This window comes from Bactrocera tryoni, chromosome 2, assembly GCF_016617805.1.
Source record: "Bactrocera tryoni isolate S06 chromosome 2, CSIRO_BtryS06_freeze2, whole genome shotgun sequence".
Taxonomy (NCBI): Eukaryota; Metazoa; Arthropoda; class Insecta; order Diptera; family Tephritidae; genus Bactrocera; species Bactrocera tryoni.
Window position 1 is genome coordinate 41,844,977 of NC_052500.1, and position 6,969 is coordinate 41,851,945.

Consider the following 6,969-nt stretch of genomic DNA (forward strand, 5'->3'; position numbering starts at 1 on the left):
TTTGGGCTAGCAATAACAGTGACTACAAGCGATTTTTCAATCACAGTGATAAAACCACCGGTGGTGAAATATCGCTCATCACTAGCAGTTAATATTATTAACAAATCTACATCTTCTCCAACAACGATAGTTGGATTAGTGCGACCGAATTGTTCAATTGCGGTTTCAATAATGAGGACATCAGCGTCATTTTGAGCTTGTTTCACAACCATATTGGCAGCTGCAAATTCTTCACATAACATCTTAATCAAACGAGTATTAGCAAGAAACTGCTGTTGGTTTGTCGGAGCAGTCATTGATCGATCAAAAACGATATCCGACGATGAAGATGTTTGTTTAGCTCGACGACGTTGTTCCGCAGCTTTGATATTTTTTGTATAATCAGTGTAACCGTCAAATATTATAGTAACGTTATGACGTTATCATATTACTCATAGATGCAATGCCCACTTTACGTGAATTATCGCAATTGTTTTTATCATTCCTGATAGAGTCGGCAATGGACATGATTTTGTTCAATTCAGGAAAAGGATTATGTGATGAAAACCATTCACGAAGTTTCCTGATGTCTCCAGTATCCCGCTTTACGTGGGAGTCCCATTACTTATGACGCTCGTTTGCGTCACCACCTCCATCTGTTTTCATTGACTTCATCATCGACTGCTCAATGACCATATTCGTTAAAGCTCAACAACTCAATTTATCAGAACGTCTAAATGTGAAAAATATCCGTTTATATCTCTCGAAAACGTCAGGATCATCAATCAAGTTTTCCAATTGTAGCATATCTTGTAGATATGTGTAAATGTGCAGATTTGGCATAAGGAAAATGTCCTGATGCGTCGAAGTAAGTAAGCCTTTCTCGAATGCTTTTCAAATGAGCTTTCCAATCTCCCATACGCTTTGCTCTTATAAACTCCTTAGTAATTGATACCATGTAAAAATATTGCGTCTACAATTTTGCAGTTGGTCCACGTTGTTCATATTCTTTTATTTTTGAATTGCTCAAGTAATGCCTCAGCCATCTCATCGCCTTTCTCAATATCAATTTACGAAATTTGTTTCAGTAAAGATACTACTGTGCAACTGCACCATCATTTTGATAGACTTTTATCGTTACATGAGCTTTTGCTGCAAAATCTTTCGCTGAAAGGACTTTGTTTACTCGTGATATGGGTTTTTCGGCAATAACTTTTTGGAGTTATAGTACTTTGAATGATACCCATTATGTGGAGCGTGTTATGACCGTCTAGAGTATGTACATTGATGTCAGCATTGTCTGCAGCATATTGAATAATTGTTCCAGTTTCTGGTGGTAGAATATAAAGTGGACGATGAAGAACTGCTGCTGCCTCATACATCATAATTTCATTATACGATGCATACAAACCAAAAAATGAAAAAGTTTAAATAAGCCTTTTTGATCCAAACCGTCGATGCAAAAACACTAAGAGACCCAATTGTAACCATGATTTGAAGGCCTAGGCCGAACAGCAGCCACAATACAGTGGCTGACATTTGTACATAATAATTTCAAGTGTTCCAATTTACATAGTTTATTTTTCAAAATTATTTGCTCTAACAAATAAGATAAATATTCTGGAGTATTGATATATTCGAACATCTGAGAAGGTGGAGGATAATTATCAGTGTCAAACACTACCGACTGAATATCTTCTCGAACGATTGCTGCAGCTGCTTCAAGTATTCCTTCCTTTCATTTTGCTTTTTATACTCTTACCAAGCCTTGCTGAGGACGTCATGCTGTTTGTCGATGAAGCAAATGAATGTTGAACTTTTCAATTTCTCAGTTATAATGATTCTATTACCATACTTTAACTTGAGTTTTGACTTAATTGCTCTATTATCGATCGATGGTTCTTTGCAAATATCTTTCAATTCTTGTATTGGAAATTGACAATCATCATGACTTTCAATAAATGCAAATATATTATTAACTCACTTTCAGGACGACCGGTTTTACCTCTACTAATGATTTTCAGAAACGAAGTGTAACAACCACTCTGGTACTTAGCCTCAGCAGCAACAAAGTCATATTCATACTGCATGCGGGCAATGACACTTCTTGCTAACTCATTAGAACGAGTCTGAGCTTCCTTCAGGATGGTTTTCTCGAAGTCAAGGGTTTAAACTTGAGACACTATTCGTCGAAGATGCTGAGATTTTTTCATTTCAGCCATTTTATCTGCTTCATTGAAACAGAACAAACAGTATTTCTTGAAACAAAAAGACGATTCATTACCTCGTGCTCTATTACGAGGACGAATGATCCGAGATGTGGTAGCTATCTCCGACTCAAGCTATCTTTTAGCTGTAGCGATGCTGCTCTTCCGGGTGTATGCTTTACGGCACTGCTTATGTATCGTTACATCTGTTTTATCCTTCAAATATTCATTGAATCCAAGGGTGATGGATTCAGTACTTGAATCCATTAAAGTCTTTAGCCCACGATCAACAACCACAATTTCACTTGGTTGTTTTATTGCAAATAAAAAACTTCTGACATTTTTACAAAATTTAGCAATATAGCAAAAAACGCAAATTTGTGACTTTTGACCTCGAATAAAAAATTACGCACAAGCGGAATCGATTGTAATGATGGATGGCCTGCACAAAAATCCAGCTTGTTGGGAATTAATCCAAATTTGAGTCATAATTTAGCTTACTTTGACTGGACTATACAATGCCGCTCTATGACCACGACATATAGAAGAGTTATTTGATTAATTCACTTGTATTCGGTAAGCGGTTATTACGTCACAGAACTAGGCCCTATGCCGACACTTCACCTCAGAGGCGTAGAACTGCTACACATACAGCATTCGTTTCCTTTTAAATTGATTGACGCAGACCCTCTATGAATTTTTATACTCTTGTAACCAGTTGCTACAGAGTATTATAGTTTTGTTCACCTAACGAGTGTACGTATCACCTAAAACTAAATGAGATAGATATAGAATTATATATATATAAATGATCAGGATGACGAGAAAAGTTGAAATCGTCCATTAACCGAAACCATATAAAGTGCCATTACTAAGCACTTAATTAAGATCTAAAGTTGTAATTTGGTACAGAGGATCGACGAAATCGGAGGATAACCTCACTCACTAACGGAACTGTTAAAAACTACTTAAAGCGCGATAAATTAATAACTAAATACGCCAGAGATATTAAATTTTACCACCGATATGGTATGAGAGAGCTCTATCGAAGCCGGTGTGAAAAATGGACGATAGGCGCGACACGGCCACTTTTCGGTGATATCCCATATCTCGTCACCCGACAAACCGATTTCAATAAAATTTAGTATGTGGCATTTTTCTAACATTCTTATATCACCTTGTGAAAATGGTTGAAATCGGACAACTTTCCATATAGCACAATTTTAAATTCCACTTGATTCGTTCATTTTCTAGTACACAATATAACGGGATAAAACTTTGCACGAATAATGTCTTTAGTGTGTGCCATCTTACGATCAAAAACTGTTCAAATCCAATAAAAACTGTTCAAGAACCTGGGTACCGAATATTTAGACCCCAGTACCTATAGTTTACTTTTGATCGAAAATGTTGGTTAATGTGAGATATATATAACTGAAATTCGGGATAATCCTTCTCTTCTAATAGTATATCTGTATGTCTAAAATTGATTGATTTGGGTAAATCCTTTCCTTAGTCCCCATATACTTATTATAAAGGTTTTGGAACTTACGGGTGACTTTGTACCACACATATCGGCCAATATGTGAGCTATCCCAATGAAAATAAGAGAGCGTGTTCTATTCACAACAGTATATCTTTGTGCCTAAAATAGATAAATTTGACCGAAAATATGGCCCAGCACCTATTTAACTGATATCAGGATTTTCGTACATCCGACTTTATTTGATTCGTTTTACACCTTAAAATATTTCCCTGGATTTGATTCTTGCAAGGTGCAAGAGTTCGGATGCACCTAAACTTAGCCATTCCTTATTTATCATAGTTAATTTGCAATCAGACAAATATTAGCGATTCAATTCGATACAAAGCGACCATATCGAATGCGTGCTTGATTGAAATCGGCCATCTCATAATAGACACTCAGGATACGTACAGTATAAATGATGATATTCAGAGTTTATTAAGAAATAGGAAAATTAATGTAAGAATTATTATGCAAAGTGTTTAGTTGTATATGATAGATAAATAAAATATTTCATTAGAGATTAGTGAAGTTACATAAATAAATAAGACTAATATACCTCCGAAGTAAAATTCAGAACAAAACATATGAGAATCAGAAACTTTTTCTGCTTACTTTTGAAGCAGGTTTGCCCAAACTTTGTACGACCAGAGCGAACACTATTAATGCCATCTGAAAACGCGTATCACCAATCAAATATTCGAATACCTTGGCCGACGGACGGAACTCCTCCACTACATTCTTTGTGCCAAGCATGGACTCTTTCGAAACTTTTTACGAACAGTTCTTTGCCCACCACGATGACACTGCTCTGTAAGAAATCGCGTACGCCTTTAATTACGCGCAGTGGAGACATATCCGTGGGCATGCTTATGCGCATATTCCATATTATATGGGGGAAATATTACGCAACGCAACTCAAATCACCCCACTCGATTTCCATCTCGGGCAGCGTATTGAGAGTTTTGCTCTGTCCTCTGCAATTATATTTGATAAATTCTTTTCAAAATAGATAAAGTTGAAAAACTTAACTTCTTTACAACATCTTTAGAATCTATAAAAAAAAGTTAAGTAATATGGAAATTAACGAGAATATCAAAAAATCGCTTACCTTAGAAATTTTCTTCAATTAATGCTGACCATTGTTGACGAAAAATATATACATAGCTATATGTGCTTTTCTTTCTTGTGCATTCAGAAATTCTATGTGGTGATTGTTGCTTCCCTTACAACAGAATTTTTTAATTAAAAATCCAAAAAAATTGTTTTGAATATGTAGTGGTATACGACGTGAAACTTTACAAATGTAGTACTGAATTGGTTACCTCCGTATCGAACAGGATCACTCAATTTAATTAAGTTAACTCACATATTGACCGACATATGGGATACAAAGTCAGCCGGAAGTTCTAAAATCTTTCTAAAGGGTGATCCATTCTTATGTTGTCTCGTTAAAAAAAACACAGAAACTTCTAATATAATGGGGAATGTTTATTATCATTCGAAAGAACATTCTTTGTCATTTATTTTTTTAAATTGATCTTTTTCAAATGTTGGCTGCGGCTACGTCTCAGACCGTCCATCCATTGAGTCCAATTTTTGATGACTCGTTCGAGCATTTCGACTGGCGAATGACAAGCTTACGCTCTTTGCTCCAAGGCCTAAATCGAAGCGCAATTGTCGGCATAGGCTTTAAACCTTTCATATTCACACAGAAAAAAGTCTATCGGTGTGGTATCACATGATCTCGATGGGCAATCGACCGGCCCAAAACATGAAATTATCTGTTCACCAAAGTTTTCTCTCAATAAATCTAATGATTATTGCAAAATGCCAGGCATCAAATAGTTGATTATCGCGGCGCCATAATGGTCACCGTTTACGGTTACGCACCGGCATCATCCCACAAACTACACTAAACCGTTGTTTTGCTGGATGAAAGGACAGCTCTTAATTCTCTTCAGGTTGCCCTTCTTCCCAAACGCGACACTTGTTTACATACCCATTGAGACAGAAATGGACCTCATTTCTGAACAAAATTTGGCTCGAAAACTTTGGATCTTCTTGGAAATTTCAAGAACTTATTGAGCGAAGCGATGTCGCTTGGGAAAGGTCAGTCCTTACACAAGCAGTATTTTGTATGCTTTCAATTTAAGATCTCGACGTAAAATGCGCCAAGTCATTCCATTCATCAGTCCGAGTTAATGCAAACGGCGCTGAATCGACTCTACATACACTGTCTTCGTGTACACTCTCAGCTACGGCTGCTATTTTTTCATCACTGTGTGCTGATCGTGGTCAATTTGGTCAAATATAATCCATAAATGAGTGTTGCAAATTGTACACTCAGTAGGCAGACTATGTTGACCATAAGTTGAGCGAAGTGCGCGAAACACATTCTTTCATTTGAATTTTCGTAATAAAGTTGAAAGATTATGAACTTTAAATACACAAAAAATTCCAATTTTTACAGAAACTAGTAAAATTTTTAATCCAAGTAATAGAAAATAACCAAGTCGCTCCATCAAGCGTGATAATACAAGCGGTGAAATTGTTAACTAATTTCCTCGACTTAGCAGCATACTTTAGAAAGTTCATACGGAACATTATATTAATTGCAAAACCATTCAGTGAAAAAGCACAATAGTGTATTTAATATGGGGGACGAACAACCCCTTTTAAGTCAAAAACACTTTAAAAACTCATTTAAGTCAAAACCCAGTTTAAGCCATATGCAATTAGACATTTGAATCACAAGTAAACACAGAGGCATCCATAAATGGTTACCAAGCTGTTTTATAGCAGACATCCTGTGACGATGGCCAATGGCATTCCGTAAATTATATGAGTAAACAGACGATGGAAGCTGAACGAAAATTGAGCAGTTATGAACTCGAAGTACTCTCTGTAATAGAGGCTCTTAAAAATCATTTTCTCCAAAAAGACGTATGCGAATTTCATTTGCTGTGTTTTGGTTATACAAAGCTTCCTTTGCGTTGCACTTTTGCTATGATTTTGTGAGCTTTAAAATACTGAACAGCGTTGAAAACTACTCTTTTAGAAATCTTTAACGATTTCGTAATCTCAAAATAAGACTTTCCATCATGAATAATAATGGCTCTCGTACCTTCGATACAGGATTTATTTCTGCCCAATTTATACTAAAGTAAATAGGGACCTTAACAAATTTAGTGTAATAATCATAAATTGAAGAAACTTCTTGTATACATTTTGACAAAACACGCAACGGAACAATTT